We start from the raw sequence: 23,016 nt of genomic DNA, 5'->3' as shown, positions 1-23,016 counted from the left end.
TTTTTTTTTTTTTTTTTTTTGTTGCAGTTTGGCCGGGGCTGGGTTTGAACCCGCCACCCTCGGCATATGGGGCCGGCGCCCCACTCACTGAGCCACAGGCGCCGCCCGTGATTCTTTTTTTTAAAGTGTAGAAACAAATATTTTATATCACTGAATTTTTAGAATCACCCCTAAACTACAGTGAAACTTGCAGATCGTCTGAAGAAAGAAGATAAATACTGAAGTCAAACATAAGGATTTTTTTTTTTTTTTTTTTTGCAGTTTTTGGCCGGGGCCAGGTTTGAACTCACCACCTCTGGCATATGGGGCCAGTAGCCTACTCCTTGAGCCACAGGCACTGCCCACATAAGGATTTTTTGAATCCTAATAAACCTTGATCTTTTTTCCAAAATCAGGAATCTGAGACTCATTCATACAAAGTACAAGCTTCAAAGACACCTTCAGCGAGGGAAGACATAAAACCCCTGAAGTAAATTCGAGATTCTGGAGGTAAGGTATTCTCACCCACAGGGACCAGGTTTCTGTAGTTCTCTTAACATCACATACCTATACAAACTCCGCTGAGCAGGGGCCAGCTATTCTCACTGCCCTGCAGTAAATTCTATGGTAATATATCTGAATGTCATCAGTACCCACAGAGACCAAGTTTCTGAAGTTCTCTAACATCACAACTCTATACAAATTCCCCTGAGCAGACTCTAAGAATTCCCACTCCTCTGGAGTAAATTATATAGTGACATCCCTAAATGTCAACAGTTCCATTTCCTGGCTTCTGTGTTGTCCCAGCATCCTACTTACAGATTTTTCACTACTTGCAGGTTACAACACTACAGAGCATGTGGCCCACTCAGCCAGATTTTCCCTGGCGAAGGGGAAGAAGACTGAGTGTGATTTGATAAATATTATTCTTAATGCCACAATTTAATGAGATGCAGGTTAAGTACCTTAACAAAATGACAATTTTTATGGCAATTACACATGCTAAAGACTCATCACTTGACACTCTGTGAAGACTGACAAATATTCCCAGACTAAAAATCGCTCTGTCACAAGAGATAAGGGCTTTAAATAATTAACCGGCATGGGCAACTGCACTACAGCTTTAGAATTAAGTGTCTCGGGCAGTGCCTGTGGCTCAGTGAGTAGGGCGCCGGCCCCATATGACGAGGGTGGCAGGTTCAAACCCAGCCCCGGCCGAACTGCAACAAAAAAATAGCCGGGCGTTGTGGCGGGCGCCTGTAGTCCCAGCTGCTCGGGAGGCTGAGGCAGGAGAATCGCCTAAGCCCAGGAGTTGGAGGTTGCTGTGAGCCATGTGACGCCACGGCACTCTACCAAGGGCAATAAAGTGAAACTCTGTCTCTACCAAAAAAAAAAAAAAAAAAATTAAGTGTCTCATTTTCACCTAACCCTAGTGCCTTCCACAAGTACAAGTTTATTGGTGGAAGAGACGGGCAACATATTTGTTCCACTGAAAGAATCTCTTGGTCCCTACAGAATCTAAGGCACAACACTTTTCCACCAGCTTCTGTCTCACGAAGTAATTATAGAATAAGAAGTTTGGCAAAATCTTTAGCAAAATAGAGCCAATCATTTCTCAAAATGTGTTCTAAACTTTTTTCTGACCTTTAGCTTATGGTAGCTTAGACAATATTAGACAATATTAAAAGCATTTCTAGTCAGCCATTTTTGGTAACTTGTGAGCAAAATTATTTTTAGCTGAAAAAGTTTATTTCAATCCCTCTCTCATAACTCAGAAGCATCTGACCAGGTTTAGTTCAAGCTTTCCAGAAGAATTTGTGTTTGAGTGGATTCAAAGCATAGAATGTTCTGGCTTCAAAGGAGAAACTTTGCAGCAGCAGTACACACTGTTGGTTGGTTGTGGTAGCCTCGAGAAACTAGAGATGCATGCTGACTTTCCTGATAGGCATAAACAACCAAAATATGCAAATACATAGGATATGTGGAAAAAATACCACTTGCCTACGTACATACTACTGACCCCAGTATACTGTGGAAATTAAGCACTTAAACGTTCATGAAATTTTTGATAGCCTCTGATGGACAAAACAATGTTGCTACAGCATTCCAGGCTATAAAGAGCAAAATGCATGCCCACACAGTGGAAGTTGTTTCACATAAATTCAGATATTTTATTAGAACATAACGTTCAAGATGTTTCCATGCAGCACTCAAACTGTGATTCAAATAGAGGGAAAGTTTCTTCTAGGATGAAAACAGTTGAGAAAAAGAAGAAAAGATATTCTGGGGGAAGACAGCATAACTATATACATAGCACATACAGGTTTTCTTTGTTCTCTCTCATTTTCTCTTTTTTTCTTTTCTTTTTTTTTTTGTAGAGACAGAGTCTCACTTTACCGCCTTCAGTAGAGTGCCATGATGTCACAGGACTCACAGCAACCTCCAGCTCTTGGGCTTCAGCGATTCTCCTGCCTCAGCCTCCCGAGCAGCTGGGACTACAGGCACCCGCCACAACGCCTGGCTATTTTTTGGTTGCAGTTCAGCCGGGGCTGGGTTTGAACCTGCCACCCTCGGTATATGGGGCCAGCGCCTACTCAATGAGCCACAGGCGCCACCCTTTTCTTTTTTTTTTCTTAATGAACAAAGATGATGTTACTACTCTACCTACAACTGTGAGGGTTAAGATAATCCAGTCACCATTACCCAGTCAGCTCTGTGAACAATAGTACTGCCTCACTACAAAGGAACCACAGAATGTATGAACTACCAAAGACATTCTGGGCACATCCCCTGCCCTTCTGTCCTCTATCCCAACCTCACTGACCAGGCTTACAGTTCCTCTCACACCTGTCCCTATTTATATCACTTTTTTTACCTGGAATGGTCTTCCCCTTCCTCTCCTTTGCCTGCCCTGCTCATTCACTCAGTACCCTCCAATGGCTCCAACAGAAGGTTCTCCTTGTGCCCCATCCCATCCCTCCACTGTGCTCCCACAGAAACACAGTACTCACTTCTATGGGTGTACAGAGGCTCCTATATTGATCATCAGGTTAGGTTCACTTTCCTAAGTCCATTTGTTCACAAAATTCCAATGTGACAAACTCCAAGTAACCCATGGATATGTATCTAACTAGGGGGCATTTCTTAAGAAAATGACGGAGGCTCTGACTCACTTTGTTTCTTCTCAACCCACTTTACAATTTGCATATGACCCTTTATAATTGTCTGTATTATGGAATGATTCATCCTTGTGTGCACAGTCAACATTTATCAAGTCTAACGTTACTTTCCTTTATTTTTCACCCTGGGTTGAGTGATATGGCATCACAGCTCACAGCAACCTCTAACTCCTGGGCTCAAGCAATCCTCTAGCCTCAACCTCTCAAGTGGCTGACACTACAGCACCCGCTACAATGCCCACTAGTTTTTCTATTTTTAGTGGAGTAAAATTCGTTCTTGCTCAGGCTGGTCTCAAACTCCTGAGCTCAAGCAAACCACCTATCTCACCCTCCCAGATTGCTAGAATTACAAGCATAAGCCACTGAACCCAGCCTGTGTTTCACATTTTAACAGACATTGCCAAGTAGTTTTTCATGGACGTTATGTGACTTTCTGCTCCCACAAGCAATATGAGTACCTATTTCTCTACTTACACCCTTACCAAAACATTGTGCATTCATATTTTTATTCTAATTTATAGGTGTTCCATAAACCTTTCCCAATAAACCTCAGGTTCCAAAATAACACAGCTTTAATTCTGTAACTCTAGGGTCTAGCAGTGTCTAACGCGTTAAAGCTTTTGCACAGTAAGTGAGGTTTACTTTTCATATAAAGAATAATCAAAGTGCTTAAAATACTAGCAATTTTCGGGCGGCGCCTGTGGCTCAGTCGGTAAGGCGCCGGCCCCATATACCGAGGGTGGCGGGTTCAAACCCGGCCCCGGCCAAACTGCAACCAAAAAATAGCCGGGCGTTGTGGCGGGCGCCTGTAGTCCCAGCTGCTCTGGAGGCTGAGGCAGGAGAATCGCTTAAGCCCAGGAGTTGGAGGTTGCTGTGAGCTGTGTGAGGCCACGGCACTCTACCGAGGGCCATAAAGTGAGACTCTGTCTCTACAAAAAAAAAAAAAAAAAAATACTAGCAATTTTCCCTTTTAGAGAAAAAAGAAGACAGAGAAGGAAAAAAGGATGGATGGATGAATTCTGATCTAAAATGGTTTTGCCTAGAGTTTTTTTAAAAACAGGAAAGACTTATACCTGTCTGAAATAGTTAAATATTCCCTATCTCAAAGTATACAGTTTTTCTTCAAAATGCCATGAAAACTGAAGGGACTGCAATGCAACTCCCAAAGGAACAGTAAGATTCCTTCTCTGAAACTGCGAAAAGATACCAGAGCTTCCCATATCAATATTCTTTTTATACAATTTTCAAAAAAATTTACTGTCAATTTTTAACATTTCATACATTTTCTTCTGCATAGTACCTGGCATAGTTAATGCTAAAAATCTTTCAGTGACTACAACAGATACTGAACTCTGCACTCCTCTAGCCAGAATGTACCCTATTTCCCCAAAAATAAGACAGTGTCTTATTTTAAGGTGTGCTCCCAAAGATGCGCTAGGTCTTATTTTCAGGGGACGTCTTATCTTTCCTGTAAGTAGGTCTTATTTTCGGAGAATGTCTTATTTTTGGGGAAACGGGGTATTTGCCATCTGTTGCCCCTGCTTTGTGCTATAATAACCACCATTACAACAGAGAACCCTTACATAAAATTGTGTCAACTCCTTTACTACAACAACAGTAAGAAAGAAACTATTTCACAGATGGGTTAAGTAAGCTGCCTAAAGGATACATAGCTGAGTGAATACAGAGACAGAATTTGAATCCAGGCATTCTGACACCAAAAAGGGCCTTCTTAACCCAATATTTCTTTTTTTTTTTTTTTTTTTGTAGAGACATAGTCTCACTTTATCGCCCTTGGTAGAGTGCCGTGGCGTCACACAGCTCACAGCAACCTCCAACTCCTAGGCTTAGGCGATTCTCTTGCCTCAGCCTCCCAAGTAGCTGGGACTACAGGCGCCCGCCACAACACCCGGCTATTTTATTGTTGCAGTTTGGCCGGGGCCAGGTTTGAACTCACCACCCTCGGCATGTGGGGCCGGCGCCCTACCCGCTGAGCCACAGGCGCCACCCTTAACCCAATATTTCAATAGTGTGGCAACTGCTCTAACAGAGGTATTCACAGAGTGTATGTTACCAAAGCACTAAGCTTTAAGATATACTCTGCAAATACCTCTGTCACAGCAGTTATCACACTGCATTAAATTTATCTGTGTATATATCCACTGGCTCACTACAAATCCAAGTCACTGTGCCTAGTCCTGGAAAAATTAATAAATTCTCCAACTGTGTTTCAGACTCAGAAGTAGAGTAAGAAAAAATGATTTCTATTCCTCAGGTCTGCAATTCACATTTTCTACACTGGCACCTCTATACACTACCATTTCCTAAAACCCATCTCTTCTAAGGTAAGATCTGCATCCCAAATGTGTGCTGCTTCCCTTGCGATGCTAGCCAGACCTCTCAAACTGCTTTGGAGTCCTGAAACACTGCAAAGATCCACCACACCATGTCCTCCTGGGTAGAATGCCATCAGCATAGTTCCCTCCCACCAGAAGCCACCAGCCTGGATCGATGGCTCTTATCAGGAACACAGGATCACAGAGTAACATAAGCTACCTGCCAACCCATCTCTCAACCGCCAGGACAGGCGCTTTCTGCTATCAAGTTGCACAAATGCCTGGAAACTTTATACCGGGTGTGAAGGAAAAAGCAATAGGGGAAACAGCATAGCATCTGGTGCCCTGCTGTTTCCATCTACTGCTCGGGGAAGAAGCACTAACCTGTGTTACTTGGGCCACAGAGATCGAGCCTTGGGACCATAGAGATTGTATGGTGACATTAGGACTGAGTAGAGGTCAAAATTCATCCAGAGTGTGAGACACATCCTCACTGGCCTCTTTCTCATTCTCTAACAGCTAGAACACTACCTCCACTATAATATCTCCGTGGAGACAAAGGGCTATTGCAGAAACAAACCCTCAAATGCACAATTTTATTTTGGTATTTTTTTTTGAGACAATCTCACTATGTCACCCTCGGTAGAGTGCCATGGCATCACAGTTCACAGCAACCTCACTCTTGGGCTTGAGGAATTCTCTTGCCTGAGCCTCCCAAGTAGCTGGGTCTACAGGTGCTTGCCACAACACTTGGCTATTTTTGTTGTTGTTATTGTCGTTTAGCCAGCCTGGGCCGGGTTCCAACCTGCCAGCCCTGGTGTATGTGGCCAGCACCCTAACCACTGAGCTATGGGGGTTGAGCCCACAACTTTATTTTGTGTCTTTAAATGCAAAACTCTGTGAAAAATTAACCAAGCTAGCATCGCTAAGCTTGAATTCTTTCTTTCCTTCTTTTTTTTTTTTTTTTTTTTTTGAGACGGTCTTCCTTTGTCACCCTCAGTAGAGTGCATGGCATCATAGCTCACAGCAACCTCAAACTCTTGGGCTCAAATGATCCTCTTGCCTCAGACTCCTGAGTAGCTGAGACTATAGGCACACACCAGAACACCCAGCTATTTTTAGAGACCAGGTCTAGGTCTCACTCTTGCTCAGGCTAATCTCAAACACCTGAGCTCAAGCAATCCGTCCACCTCAGCCTCCCGGAGTCCTAGAATTATAGGTACAAGCCACCATGCCCAACCTTAGCTTAAATTCTTTTTTTTTTTTTTGTGGTTTTTGGCCGGGGCTAGGTTTGAACCCGCCACCTCCGGCATATGGGACCAGCGCCCTACTCCTTGAGCCACAGGCGCCGCCCTTAAATTCTTAATTCTATATCTAAATTGGAATCAAGAGTCAAGCCTAAACTTGAAATATTTAATTCTGTATGTGAACAGAATCCACAACTGTCCAGTAAACAAAAGAAAAATTTCCCATTTGTTGAACCATGTCTACTATTTCCCATCAAGTCTCAGTCACAGGGATGCTATATCGCAGGGGGAAAAAGTATTTACTCAATCCTGGGCCTTTCCACAAACATAGGGGTTAAGTGTAGCTAATGGCAATTATGGCTGCTAAGATGGGAATATCTATTAGGAACTAAACCTTCCTTTCTCATAATTCAACACCAAACTTGGTTCACTGAATAGCATCCTGACAGGAGTGACATTCAGTCAGGATAAAACTGGGCATTTGGGATATGTCTGGTACTCAGATGTCATAATGAATAAAAATCACACTGCAGCTAGATTCCATGTGCTCAAGGCAGATCCTGAGTATCATTACTAACTCAATGACAAAGGATATCTAACCCACCAGTAGGAAAAGAGAGACCAGGATCAGCTGACTAGGGCAAGTAAAGAGCTCATGGTACTTACCTTTTACTCAGATGTCTCTAAAAGGTATCACCAGTCAGCGATTTGTAGGATAGTCACGTGAAAGAACAGAGATACACATTACGTCTCTGATGCTGTGATTCCATGATTCCATTAAAATGAAGAATCATACCACATCAGGTCCTATACCACAGACATTTTGATATGGTTCTCAGTAGACCAAAACAGTCTTAATTCCAAAAGGCTTACTAATTGAAAAAACCCTAAAAATCAATATGAAACTATCCTCAAATAGAAAAGCAAAGTGCAGGCTCAGCGCCTGTGGCTCAAGTGATTAAGGCGCCAGCCACATACACCTAAGCTAGCGGGTTTGAATCCAGCCCAGGGCCCGCCAAACAATGACGGCTGCAACCAAAAAATAGTTGGGCATTGTGGCAGGTGCCTGTAGTCCCAGCTACTTGGGAGGCAGAGACAGGAGAATCGCTTGAGCCCAGGAGGTGGAGGTTGCTGTGAGCTGTGATGCCACAGCAGTCCACCCAGGGCAACAGCTTGAGGCTCTGTCTCAAAAAAAAAAAAAAGAAAGAAAAAGAAAAGAAAAGTGCAGAATAGCATGCAAATTAATACCATTATTCTTTGTAAAACAAATACTATGTAGACACTGTCTCTGAAGGAGTAACCAGATAGCTAATCACACTGGTTACCCCCTACCCCAAAAAAAGGTAGCTGGGAGAAGACAAAGGTTTTTTTACTCTTTAATCTTTTGCACATTTCCAATCATAAACCATATGATTATGCACTTTAAAAATAAATGTAAAAAGAAGAAAAATCCCCACACAAGAAACTCTCAAGTGAAATCACATCAAGCAGTAAAAAAAATTAAGAAACAAATAGTTCCCCTGAACTCCAAACCTAAAAGTTTAAGTTTATTGCTTGCTCTCATATATTCTCTCTCTGAGCCTGAGATATCTTTTTCCATAAAAATGAGTATATATCCTGGGAATGGGACACAACTGTAACAGGGACTCTAACAAATGCAAACTTTGTAACCTAATTGTATCCTTACAATAATCTGAAATTTTAAAAAAATGGCCAGGCGTGGTGGCTCACGCCTGTAGTCCCAGCGCTATGGGAGGCCGAGGCGGGTGGATTGCCTGAGCTCAGAGGTTCGAGACCAGTATGACCAGCAGTGAGACAGAGTAAGACCCCATCTCTACTAACATCAAAAACAGCGGGACAGAGCATTGCCAGAGGAAGAAGAAAATGAACAAAAAAAAAAAAAAAGAGTACTTCAAACAAAGAAGAATGAACAAGCAAGCTGAAATTAAAAATAAAAATAAAAAAAGAGTATATAAACTATACTCCCTGACTAAAGCAGAAGACTGTCCCTGATAATTTCTAGATGACTTCAGCTCTGATGATTTTATACTACCCACCATTATCAATCCATTGATTGATCTGTTATTGATCTATTATTCAATCAACAATAAAACCAGAGATGGAATAACTTTGAGCCAAAAATCCAACCAACAAAGAATTAAAAAACCAATATGCATATCTCTACCAATTATCCCAGTTCTGCACGAATCAACTGTCAGGTAACGGGGAAAATGTTTTCAATATTAAGTGTATGGCATAGAAAGACATAAAGTACCTATGTGCTCCATTCCTCATCAGTCATACTCTTTTGGTCTTAGGGGCAATGAAATGGCACTGGATAAAGAACTACAAGATAGGAGTAGGAGTCCCAGCTTTGCCAGTTCCTAGTCATGGGGTTTATGGAGGTCTATTTTCACCATCTGAAAAAACAGGAGGAACAATCACCTATTATTCAAGATTGTTGTAGGAAATAAACAAGAACCTGTGTGAAAGCATTTTACAAACTATAAAACATAACATAAATTTAACTTTTAATGTGAGCAATTTTAGTCACCAAGCTTCAAATGCAGAGACAGTGATTACAGAAAAAACAATGAAAATTATTAAGGAGATTTAAAAACTAGATTATATAAAGGCTGATTTTTTTTTTTTTTTTTTTTTGAGACAGAGTCTCTCACTTTGTCACCCTTGGTAGAGTGCCCTGGCATCACAGCTCACAGCAACCTCCAGCTCTTGGGCTTAGGCAATTCTCTTGCCTCAGTCTCCCCCGAGTAGCTAGGACTACAGGCACCTGCCATAACACCCTGGCTATTTTAGGGGCGGGGACGGGCTCAAAAACCCGCCACGCTCAGTATATGGGGCCCACGCTCTACTCACTGAGCCACAGGTATCGTTCAAGGATGATCTATTTAATGGGTTCTTATAATATATCCCTGGCACTAATGGAGGGGCCAAGGATACAAAGATTAAAAGACTTGTTTTTCATCATGAGAGGGACCCACTTCCAACTCTCTGGAATTGCTCTGAGCCTGCTCTTTCTTCTTCCTAAAAAAAAATTTCTCTTTGTTCCACTGGAAGGAAAAAAACGACAGAGAAAGAGAGAGAGAGGCCAGGCTCAGTGGCTCATGCCTATAATCCTAGTACTCTGGAAGGCCGAGGTGGGTAGATTGCCTGAGCTCAGGAGTTTGAGACCAGCCTGAGCAAGAACAAGACTCCATCTCTAAAAATAGCTGGGCGTTGGGGTGGGGCACCTGTAGTCCCAGCTACTTGGGAAGCTGTGGCAAGAGGATCATTTGAGCCCAAGAGTTTGAGGTTGCTGTGAGCTAAGACACCAGGGCACTCTACCTAGGGCAACAAAGTGAGATTCTGTCTAAAAAAAAAAAAAAAAGAAAAGAAAATAGGGCTGAGTAATAATAAAAACGGCTATTATACATCGAATGTCTACTAAATGTCAGGCCCTGAACACATACAGCATCTCTTAATTCGTACACTAATCCTATAGCGTATTTTACCAAGGGAGAAACAGAGGCTTAAATATATTAAGTAACTTAACCAAGAACATACAGCTATAAAGTGGAAAAGCTAGGACTCTACCCCAGGTAGGTCTGTCTGTGTGGAAGGCCATTATATATTTTATAATTTTGGAGTGAGAAAAGTTTTTCTACACATTTCACAAATATATAGAAACCATTAATGAAAACTTTAATAGACCTTACTATATGAAAAAAATTAACTTCTAATATAGTAAATGAAAACAGCAAGGAGCAAAAGAATGTAAGGTATGCTAGTTTTGTGTTAAAAAAAAGAAAAAACATAAACTAGTAATAGTGGTTGCTTATTTGGTGAAGGGGAAAGAAACAGGGATGAGAGCCTTCACTATATTTCACTAAATATATTTTAATGATTTAGAGTTAGGAATTAACTTAGAGAAGGAAATCTGGGCACAAATCCTAGTTTGGATAAGTCAGTTTGGAAAATGCTGCATAATAGCTCACACACAGGATGTGATAATTTTTTTAATTTCTTTAATTCTAACTTCCAAAGTTATTTGACTCTTTTTATTTATTTATTTAATTTTTTTTGGCAGAATAATAGCTATAATCATTTCCCAAAGTGCAACCAATGAAATACGGCTTGGGATTAACAAATTAAATATTTCTTTGCTTAAAACAGGATGCTAGAACAGTACAATATTTTAGGCTTCTTCAAGTTCTGGGATATTGTTAAATCAAGTTAAGTGTTTACTATCTGCCTAAGACTAACACTACAAAAAATAATTTGTAATGAAGCTAAAATCCAAGGAGGATAAATGATCCCTACGCCAAGCTCAAGAAAATCAAATAAGGGTCTTAAAATAGACTTCAGGATTGAAAAGCAAATACAAGAAGCTAACACTTATTTCAAACTACTCTGAGAGAAATGCAAAGCACATAAAAGAAAAACTGCACACACACACACAGAGAGATATCTACTAGTCACAGCATTTTTATACAGTTCACAAAAATCACCAACAGTCCCTGATAAACACCTTTTAGAAAGGCTGCTACTATGTGCACATAACAGGCTTTAATACTTAAGTCTGAAAGGAAGTAAAGCCAAAATTAACCAATCAATCTCCAACACTGTAAAACACAGCCAGCTCAAAGCCAAAGTGTTGTAGCAAAAGATCTATTTAGCATCACAACAAGCGGTTAAAGACCTGTAACAAAGAAGGGGGACAAAAGATTTCAGTAATGAGAATGAACAGCAGCTGAAGATGAAGAGGATTTGGCCAGAAATACTAATTTCTAAACCCAGATACAGACCTCTTGAATCTGATCACCATTACCTCAAAGTCTTAAATAATAGCAAAACCAGCCAAATCAACTTATTAAAAGTCATGAGTGCTCATGAAAAAAAAAAAAAAAAAGAGTCATGAGTGGCCGGGCACAGTAGCTCACACCTATCATCTCAGCACTCTGGGAGGCCAAGGCAGGAGGATTACTTGAGCTCAAGAGTTCGAGACAGACAAGCCTGAGCAAGAACAAGAGCAAGACCCCATCTCTACTAAGAATAGGAAAATATTAACCAGGCATGGTAGTACACACCTGTAGTCCCAGATACTTGGGAGGGTGAGGCAGGAGGATCCCTTGGAGTTTAAGGTTGCTATAAGTTAGGCTCTTTCCATGGCACTCTAGCAAGTGACAGAGTGAGATCCCATCTCAAAAAAAAAAAAAAAATCATGAGTAGAGGCCAGCATGGGGACTCACAATTGTAATCCTAGAACTCTGGGAGGCCTAGGTGCAAGCCTGACTTGAGCTCAGGAGTTCGAGACTAGCCTGAGCAAGAGCAAGACCCTGGCTCTAAAAATAGCCAGGCCCCTGTAGTCCCAGCTAGTCGGGAGGCTGAGGGAAGGGGATCATTTGAGCCCAAGAGTTTGAGGTTGCTGTGAGCTATGAAGTCAGAGCACTCTACCCAGGACGACAGAGTGAGACTCTGTCTTTAAAAAAACAAAGTCTTGAGTAGGAGAGACTATGGGGCTTCAAGTTTGAATACAAAATACAAAACATATAGTAAAATTGGTATATGAAGGTAACAGAGACAGAGGTAAACGAAATGGAATGCATCAGTGACAGGTGCATAGCATCCTTTTAAGCAAGCTGTTTCCATCTCTCACAAAAGATGCACAATGTAAGACCAGGGTCTTATTTGCAAAACAAGTACTACCAACTCTCTGGAAGCTTTGCCAAAATTCCCTCTGTGAGAGGCAGCCAATGTGGAGACTTCCTGAAGTTCCAACAAAGTCCTCAAACCCATTGTGTCAGTCACTGACAGTGACAGTGTTCCTGAAACCTGTATGAGGTGCAAACCAATGAGTTAAGCCTTGTGGATGCTGAGAGCCGCCACAAAACATCTTCCAATTTTGCCAGTTTTTGCTTTGAAATCACACTATCCTACTATCCCATCCCCTGGAAACCAAGAAACAGCAGGTGAAAGCTGTCAAAGCTACATATTCAGAAGGATTATGGGACAAGCCAGTCTGATTAAAAGATAAGCAACCTCATTTGCAATGCTTCTGCAGAATGGGGAACTAAATAAAAAAGGGGGGGGCTAAAAAAAGATCTATAACTCCTGTCTTCTACCCAAAATTATTAACCATCCTCTCAAGAATGTTTGTGGAACACTGAACTGCAGAAGGAAAAATAGAAAAGGGGGAAGAAAACAGAAACAAAACAAATTTAAGGCTGTGTGAATATATAAAAATCCCCAAGAGAGGATGACCTATGAAACTAAGCTCCATGTAACAGGGCTAACTATTCAGCTGCGCTCCCACTTGACAAATGTCCAAGATAAATAGAGCAGGCCCAAGAAGAAGCCCCACCAACTTCCAAGAAAACAGAATCAATGTCCTCCTATCTCAGACAAGCCACATACCTCTGCAATTAATCCCTAAACGACATCCATATAAGTCGGCTCTGGAAATTATTCTGGCTGACAGCAATTAATATCCTCTCCTTCGAACAACTGTCAAATTCGTATGGGAAAAAAGCAGCTCAGAGAAAAGAAATGGGAAGAAATTCTCATAAACCTCTGTCCAAAAGTGTTCTAACTCAAGCAGTAACCAGACACCACATTCAGACGCCACATTGCCCTCAGGCCCTGTCTAGAGTTCCTCTAGTTCTAGCAGTCAGCTTCTGTCCCCACCCCAGTACCCAGAGCTGGAAGAGTCCCACACAATAAATTATGCTTTGCTTGTGGTATTTCCAATTAGGATCTGACAAAATCAATGCAGCCAGAAGGAAAAACAAACAGCAATGTCTCCTCAAAAACCACATGCCTGGAATAAAATATCCAATATCCACTGCAAAGCTTTTCCTCAACAAAGGAGAAACCAAGGAATAGACCTCTATATGGGAAAAATCCCCCATTCCAGGGTGTTATCTGGGGATTTAGATCCCTAAAAAAACCAAGTATTATAGTTGAACACACCCATGTGGAAGTCTAAACCTCTGTTTTCCACCCTTGGGAAAACAGGCTTTTAAAGCTCTCAAGCATTATCATATGATAATTCAAGAATGTCATCTACTTCATAAGTGGTATTTATCTGTGTCCCCTGCCTTGAATCCTCAGCTGAAATTTCTAGATGCCACGTATGTGCAGGACACATCAGAAGGAAGTGATATTACTGGCTGCTCTCTCATTCTCTTCTTAGAGGCTGTTTTATTCAGTCAGAGCAGAAAAAGCCAGAGAAGAGGCCCCTAAACCAAACTAGCGAGGTAAATCTCAAAGCTGGAGAATAGTCAAGGATTACACAGGAGCCCAAACCAGAAGCCAAAGCGAAGAGGAAGGAGAAAACAAGAGCCAAAGAAAGAATTCTTATAAAATACTTCTATGAATCTTCTCTCCAAAGCTGAGACTTAAAAGAACTATTCAAACTTCCTTATTTTCTTTTTATTAATTATTTTTTATTAAATCATAACTTTGTACATTGATGCATTTTGGGGTTCAGGGTACTGCTTCGATATATACACTGTGAAATGTTTACATTGAACTAAGTAACACATCCATCGCAATTATACTCATTTCTTAATAGTTTTGAAATGTACCATTGCATCATGCACATTAGGTGAGAAAACTTCCTTATTTTCAAACATACTCAGTATGAGTGACCTACAAAACAGCATGTATTCCATGAAGTATCTCAGCTTGGTATTTTCCCTAGATGCATAAAAACAAGCTAAAATATCTGACGAAACTCACTGGTTGAGAAAGGAAAGGTTAAGGTCCATAGTTGATCAAATGGTTCTAGTCCCAAATGGTGGTAATATATGTGACCTGCAACACTCCAGAATCCCTCAGCAACGCTGTTAGAAAGGTAGATCAACAGTCTGCTTCAGTGAACTGGAACAGGTTGGCTCTAATTGCCCCCTCTGCGTTGTATGGTTCCTTTTTTTTCCTTAACCACACTATCACAAAGGAGCTTTTTACATACACACACGTGCATTCAATTAATATCTGAGCTCAGGAAATTAAATATCAGGTTGCTATGCCCACCCAACACATTCTGCAGTTAAATTCCACCCCAGCTTCTGTTTTCAAAGACCCCTCTCTCACCTTTAACCCTGATATCAATGGAAAGATCAGGTAACATTCACATATCAACCCGACAACCAGGCTTCACAGGAGTTGGAAAGCAGACCAAAGGCTAGCACCGCCCCCCACACCCTAGTCTGAGAAAATCAGGAGAAACAATTAAATCCATCTGCAAGTCCCCAGTGAGCAGTAGAAAGACAAAGTCCAATTCAAAAAGAATGAAAGCTTCCTGACTCTTGGGCCCTGGCACAATGTGAAATCCTATGGATCCCTAAAGACTGCTTCAGGATCTCAAAGTCTGGGCAGGGGTGGAGGGGCCAATATTGGATCAAATGTTAATCTAAAAAGTTCTATAATAGAGCTATAGACACGATGTTTTAGAAAACAGCAGGAGGATGAGAGGGATAGTAGTAGTCACAAAAGGCATCCAGGAAGAATCAATAACCAAACTGATTCTTAAAGACTGATCCTTACAAATGAAAGAGAAGATGGAGATGAGGCAGGAACAAAAACAAAAGCACAAAAGTATGCATTAGCCTGGATGGCATAGTATGCCCAGGAAACTGCCAAGTCCCTGGACATGAACTTGTTGGTGGAGTATATTAAGAAATGGGCCTGAAAAAAAAAAAGAAATGGGCCTCGCGGGCGGTGCCTGTGGCTCAGCGGGTAGGGCGCTGGTCCCATATGCTGGAGGTGGCAGGTTCAAACCGAGCCCCAGCCAAAAAAAAAAAAAAAAGAAAGAAATGGGCCTGGAAAGGTAGGCAAAGGTCGTCTGGTAATGCAAACAAGTGAATGGACTTTATCCGGATGTCAAACACAAGCTTTCAAATGGCTTTATGCAGGGAGTAACAGTCAGATGGCTCTTTTATATAGGTCATTCTGTCAACAGTCTGGAGGATGGGTTTGAAGAAACTAAAGAAATACCCAAAGAGACAACACAAAAGCATCCCAATTCAACTTCCACAAACCAAAAAGAGAAAAGTACCATGCAGGTGAAGCTGCACATTTACCAACAAATCTTATAAAATTTAAAATATCTTTCACTGTTCCTACATCCTATGTACCACAAAACAGCCAGTGAATCTGTCACCCACCCTCCCAATAGAGATCTCACGGGTTCTATGGTATGTCCACAGCCCTAATGCTGGCACTAAGATACTTCAGTAGTCCTTCCACTCCTTAGTAAAGAATTAAATGTCTCCCCTTCCTCTAACCAGAGAGACCACAATGACCAGGTTCACTCCTTTTCTCTACCCTGGATCACAAGCAAATGAAGTTTCCCAGTTTAACACACTGCTCATTTCTAGTAGTTTCCAACTCTGGCACTTAATCAGAAGCATGTTAACTGGCTCGGCGCCTGTAGCTCAAGCACCTAAGGTGCCAGCCACATACAAAAGAGCTGACAGGTTCAAATCCAGCCCAGGCCTGCCAAACAACAATGGCAACTACAACCAAAAAACAGCCGGGCATTGTGGTGGGCGCCTGCAGTTCCAGCTACTTGGGAGGCTGAGGCAAGAGAATCGCTTAAGCCCAGGAGCTGGATGTTGCTGTGAGCTGTGACGCCATAGCACTCTACCCAGGGTGACAGCTTGAGGCTCTGTCTCAAAAAAAAAAAAAAAAGACATGTTAACCACTCTATGCTGATCAACCAGTAAGCAGGAACTTACTGAATGCTGCATAGCAGGATATAAGGAACACAAAAAATAAACATGTTGGGCAGTGCCTACAGCTCAAAGGAGTAGGGCACCGGCCCCATATACCGGATGTGGTGGGTTCAAACCCGGCCCTGGCCAAAAAAAAAAAAAAAAGAAAGAAAAAAACACGTAGCACTGGGTTCCTTGATAGGTGCTTCAAATAATCTCAGTGATTCATTGTAGTAGTTCCAAAGAGTATATATTAATTCTCTCAGTTCACAAAGGTTTGAGCATGAGTTCAAAGATGTTCAATATCTTGCCAAGGGCCATTCATTTGGTAAACAGAATAGCGAGGATTCAAATTCAAATATAAGAAACTCTAAATCAGTGGTTCTCAACATTCCTAATACCGCCGCCCTTTAATACAGTTCCTGTGGGTTTCAACACATAGGTTGAGAACAGCTGCTCTAAATGGTGTTTCTTTATTACACTATACTTCAAATATATATGGATAATAAATATGATTACATATTAAGACTGGGAATGATGAGAGTAGTAACATCTCCCCTTCAAAAATGGAAAGAGGACCCACCCATATCATTCTGCCTCAGATTAACAGATCCCTTAGAAAAGTCACAATTGAGTGATCACAACTGTAATCGCCAAATGCCACTAAAAAAGGTCACTCTTGAGCATTAGTGACCAAAAATGTTCAGACTCAAATAATCAATGCAACTTGGCTATCCCTCCAGGAAAATATATCAAACCCTCCATACATTTTCCCTTCAGGGTCCCTAAAACCACATTTGAAAAAAACCTAACAGCAATCTTCAGTGATTTCCCAAACTACTTTGTCTACCCAAATTAGAAAAATGTGTCCAGGATTCACATGGCAGTTCTGATCCGATTTGTCCCAATCCTGGCTCAAGCAGCTTTGTACTACCCTCCTAACTAGATCAGCGCCAGCCAATGGGTTTATTCAAGCTGATCTGTGATGGATTAGATAATGAAACCTTAGCCATGTAAGCTGCCTGCTTATATTGGGGCTGTAGGGGAGAAGAATAAGAAACTCAAGACTCTTAGAGGCCACCTAAAACACCAAAGGCACTCGCCATCCCTCCCTCCATCTGTTTGCTCACGCTCCAATTACTATCATTTCCTTTCCTTCATCTCTGTAGTTCTCCCTTTCTCTTTGAAGGAAGTATAGATCTGCCCTGGAATAAAGATTTACTATGCTTTATAAATGTATATCAACAAAAATCCAAACAAATTCACTAAGATGAGACTTTCTGGTTTCTAAAAATTACTTAAACCTAACATAACACTGAAGACCTGAAAGATGTTAAACTATGAAATTCACTAGCAACATTCTTGTTTACACTAAGTAGTACTCTGAATTTCTTTCTCCACAGTCCTGTAATCTTGAGGCCTGTCTGCACCAGTCTGCTTTATAACAAACTGAAAGTTAAATCTCTAGTCAGCTTCTGTTGTGTTCACACACCAGTGTGATTAGAGAAAAAAATGACAATGTGGCTAGAAGATGGGCAAGAAAGTTGGGAGACAAATTCAACTCAGGCCCATCTCTTAAGTCACCCTCAAGATTATACTTTGAAATCAGATCTGACTTCCTCCTTTTCAAACACATACCTAATTTTACATTGGCAGGCTTCCTTGTGAGACTTTGAAAAAATTCGTAATTTTTTCATGATTGTGCCTCAGTCTCTCCATCTACAATATTCATGATATTGGCTGAATGTTTTGTCCCTCCAAAATTTACATGTTGAAGCCCTAACTCTCAGTATGATGGTATAGGGACATGGAGCCTTTGGAAGGTAATTAGCTTTAGATAAAGTCATGAGAACCCACATGACAGGATTAATGCCCTTCTAACCCACTGACTCTCTTTCTCTCTCCAAAAGCAAACACTGAGAAAAGGCTATATGAGCACACAGCAAGAAGGTAGCTGTATATAAGCCTGGAGTAGGTCCTCACCAGACACTAAATATGCTGGCACTTTGATTTTGGACTTCCCAGCTTCCATAACTCTAAGAAACATTTCTGTTGTTTAAGCTGCCCAGTCTGTGGTATTCTGCTGTGGCAGCCCAAAAAGACTAAGATGGACAGAGATTAAAAAATCCAGTAATCTTGTACCCTCAATGAATCCCCAACAATTAAAAAAAAAAAAAGAAATAATACATAATTAAAAAAAAAAAAAATCCAGTAATCTGGGGCGGCGCCTGTGGCTCAGAGGAGTAGAGCACCAGCTCCACATGCACCGGCCCCAACCAAAAACTGCAAAAAAAGAAAGAAAGAAAAGAAAAATCCAGTAATCTTACTGACACACTGTTCTTGAAATTACTTGTAAAGAAAGAATGTAATTTTTATAACTCTACTCAAATGACAGCATCATGCTCAGTTTTCAGCACCAAATACCCAAACAAGGGTCCAAAGCAAGGGTCCTCAAACTACAGCTCGTGGGCCACATGAGGCGGTGTGATTGTATTTGTTCCTGTTTTGTTTTTTTACTTCAAAATAAGATATGTGCAGTATGCATAGGAATTTGTTCATAGTTTGTTTTTTTTTTAAACTGTAGTCCAGCCCTCCAACGTCTGAGGGACAATGAACTGGCCCCGTTTAAAAAGTTGAGGACCTCTGGTCCAAAGAGACATTCAACTAGAAAGAAATAAACCCAGAAATAAACAAATGGAAAGATAAACTACTTAAATGAACACAGCATCTACAAAGAAATTACAGGCTACCTGGAATCCCTTCCCTGAGACCAGGAAACTTCCTACTATTAGAGCCAACCACTAACATGAACAATTGCTGAACCCTCTTAGCTAAACTGGATTTATGACTCTACAGTCACAAGCAGTTACTCAGCCATATAATCACATACCAACATTTCACTGCCATCAAAAATTTTGCTGAAAGACGTAAGTAATAATTAAGATGCATCTTACCTTATACAGCAGCTAAATTCCTAGAAAACTACACAAAAATTGAATTTGTGTTAATCAAATTGTTTAAATTCTCTAGAAAAGCTGACCAAAAGAATTCATTACCCAGTATATTTTGTAGCATCTAACTTACATAATCAGACTTGCTTAAGGTAAAATGAACCTCTAATATTCCTACATTTAACTTTCCACCAAGCCAAAGGACATTATTTGCAAGTACTCTCTTTAATAGCTAAGTACATTTCTTAAGCTATACGTCAACTTCCAGTTCAACTGGTCACTGCCCTTCTACTCCAGAGTTCAGGTTTCTCTACTTCTCCACTATTTCCAGAACTGCACTGACTCCTCTTCCAGTCACATAAAGCTTCTATGTATACTGCCCTTGAACACACCGACTCTTCCTCTCTCTCCTTCTGAGCCTAACAATTATAATACAAACACCATGGACTCTCCAGAGTCCCCTAAGCTCCACTTTGGGAAGTAATAATTTACTCCAAAAGCTTAGTGGATACAACTCAAAAGGGTTCAGTTTTGGAATCTGACGTTTAGCACTGCAGTTCCATTAAGTAAGTAGCCTTGAGAAATTAACTCTAGCAAATGACATTATTCTATAAAAAGGGGTTAGTCCTTTGACTCAAAGGGGTTGGAGAATTTTGGAATGGTACCCTCACACCAGAATTTCATAATTTTTGTAATCCCTTAACTATTTGTAAAAGGTAATTTCAACTTCAATTTAACAGGCATTCAGCACTTACCATGTACCCAAAACTACTAGATATCATTAAGAATAAACATAAATGATATATATTTCCTGTCTTTGAGAAGCCTACAATCTTAATAGAGAAACAAGAATAAAAAAACAATTAGGGGACAATATAAGATGATGCATAATTAAGCATTAATATACACCAGGAAGCAAAAGTAGGGTGTGACTGATGTGAGCTAAGCCACCACAGAAGGCTTCAGGAAAGAAGCTATGACCTCAGAAAAACTCTATTTGTGCTAATGTATATGAATAAAAAAAAAAAAAATGTGTGCTTTAAGACAAACCCACATACCTAAGAGACTGGCTGCACTGTTTTTTAGAGTGTATATTTATGCAGGACCAATAAGCATTTTTAAACCACTGAGATCATCTCTTAAGACTGCTAGCTAGCTCTGCTCTAGCAACACTGGTCTCCTGTTCTCAGACATACCAAGCACACTTCTTTCTCAATGACTCTGCACCCTCAGTTCTTGAACTCTGTTCCTACAAATACCTGAATAACCCATTCCTTCACTTCATTCTAATGTCATGAGAAAGGCCTTCCCTCACCATATTCACCATTCTCTAGCTCTTTCCCTGCTTTAATTTTTTATTTTAGCCCTACCACCACCTAAAAATAGTTCTTGATTTCTTTATTAAATATTCCTTCCCATTAGACTATTAGTTTCAGAGCGGCACTTGTGGCTCAAGGAGTAGGGCGCTGGCCCCATATACCAGAGGTGGCAGGTTCAAACCCGGCCCTGGCCAAAAACTGCAAAAAATAAAATAAATAATAAATAAAAGTTTACAATATTAGTTTCATGAAAGCAGGGGGTTCTTTCGTTCACTAATATATCCCCTTGGGTTAAAATAGTGCCTGGCCAGGCACAGTGATTCATAGCTGTAATCCTGCCACTCTGGGAGGCCTAGTCAGGTGGACTGCCTAAGCTCAGGAGTTCCAGATCAGCCTGAGCAAGAGCCAGACCCCATCTCTAAAAAACAGTTGGATGTTATGGGGAGTGCCTGTAGTCCCAGCTACTCAGGAGGCTGAGACAAGAGGATCACCTGAGCCCATGAGTTGGAGGTTGCTATGAGCTGTGACACCATGGCACTGTAGCAAGGGTGACAAAGTGAGACTCTGTCTCAAAAAAAAAAAAACCAGTGCCTGGTATATAGCAGCTGCTCAACAAACATTAGTTCAATGAAAGTATATTAAATATATCTACACGCACACTATTTTAACATTTTTTCACCCATACCTAGATTGTACTTGACTTGGGGACTTGACTCAGACTTTTTAAAAGCTTACTTAGAAATCATTTTATACATACACTTTATTTTACAGCAAAGGAAACAAAATAACATATTTCCCCAGAACCACACAGCTAGATATAACCAAGGGGCTAAATCAATGATGATTTAAATACCTGTGTAACATGATGGGATGGAACTACAGCAATGAAAACATAAAAGTAAAAAATAAAAAACATCCACAAATAGAGTGTAAAAAGGATTCTCAGTGGGGTAGTTCTCAGTTGTCAACTTGTACCCAAAGGGCCTAACCTACTCCTTCCTCTGCATACGCCCAAAGTCCCTATACGCTGCTCCATTTCCAAATATCACTATCCTTAGCCAATCTGAAGGCAAGCAGCAAATAACAGGTCCCAGGAGTAAAGGAGGGAAAGGGAAGGGGATCTCACTATTAACTATTGACAGAGACCATAAATGAATACATACACACACAGATATACGCACACACCACGTAGAACATGCTCACCAGCACCTACATCCAGTCTTCCTTCCTTACCACCCAGTGTTCGCCCACCTCATCTGCAGTCTCCCCACATTCCTCTATATTTTTCCCATGGCCTTGTGGTAGTTTTTACTTCTCACAATCCCTTTCCTGACAGAGTTTTAATGGAGGATAAAAGCAGGCAAACAAAAGAATTCAAAAATAAACACCAAGAAGGTCACTTTACTCAAACCAACAGAAGTAACAGGGTGGACTCTGGGAGACCAAGAAGCACACAACAAACATGCCAGGTTTAAGTACAGCTCTGTCTCTAACACAGGAAGTCAGCAGAACCTTGAAAAGCAGGGAGGAGAGCATAGGAAGTCTTTTGGCACTGCAGAGATTTCCAAAAGTGGTGCAACGGAGAGAGCAAAGGAATAGAAATTAGAAGAGCAGGCTTCAGTTCAAGTTCTACTAACTGGGTGGCCTTATTCAAGTCACTACTCTTCTCAACTTTTAATTCCTCATCTATAAAAAAAGGTGGTCAAAACATGATAGGACTTGAATCCCTTCCAAAAAACAAAAATGATGAAACTATTGACTTTCCTTCACCAAAAAGTACACATAAACTATTACGCTTAAGAATCTTCCCGGTCCATTCAAGTTAAGAACTAAAAGGATGATGTCTAGTCCCTTCTCTTAACACTATGTGATTCTAAAAGAATAAGGCAGGTATCTACACCATAGCTGGCAGATGAGCCTCACCATTTCACAGTAAGTATTTTCTGAATACAGATCAAATCCTAAAACTTAGAAAGGTCTTAAGATCAAGCTACAAACTCAACTGACATCGTGAATACCTTTCTCTTTCCCTATCGAAATCAACCCAGCTTCTCCTTGAGTCCAGAACTCAGAAATCAGTCTTCTAACGGCCCTATAAATTTTTTTAAAGCCCAGGACATTAAAGAGTTATTTGGTGTCCTGCTAATGTAGGATGCAATGGGCAAAGTACAGGAGGAACCTGTCCAGTGTCTCTTCAGGCTTATTAGCATGCTCCACAAAGTTAACGAGACAGCACCACCGTGTTCCCACATCACTACCAAACTCGCGTACTTCACACACTTCTGTGTG

General features: G+C 40.9%; 1 protein-coding gene across 17 annotated transcripts in view; it reads right to left on the bottom strand.

The window, feature by feature from the left end:
* RBFOX2 (RNA binding fox-1 homolog 2) overlaps positions 1 to 23,016 on the bottom strand; it is a 310,217-nt gene that overhangs the window by 286,023 nt on the left and 1,178 nt on the right. The gene's annotated exons all lie outside the window — the stretch shown is intronic.

Source organism: Nycticebus coucang, chromosome 3 (genome assembly GCF_027406575.1).
Source record: "Nycticebus coucang isolate mNycCou1 chromosome 3, mNycCou1.pri, whole genome shotgun sequence".
Lineage (NCBI taxonomy): Eukaryota > Metazoa > Chordata > Mammalia > Primates > Lorisidae > Nycticebus > Nycticebus coucang.
Note: the sequence above shows the minus strand (reverse complement) of the source record. Positions and strands in the feature narration are given on the sequence as shown.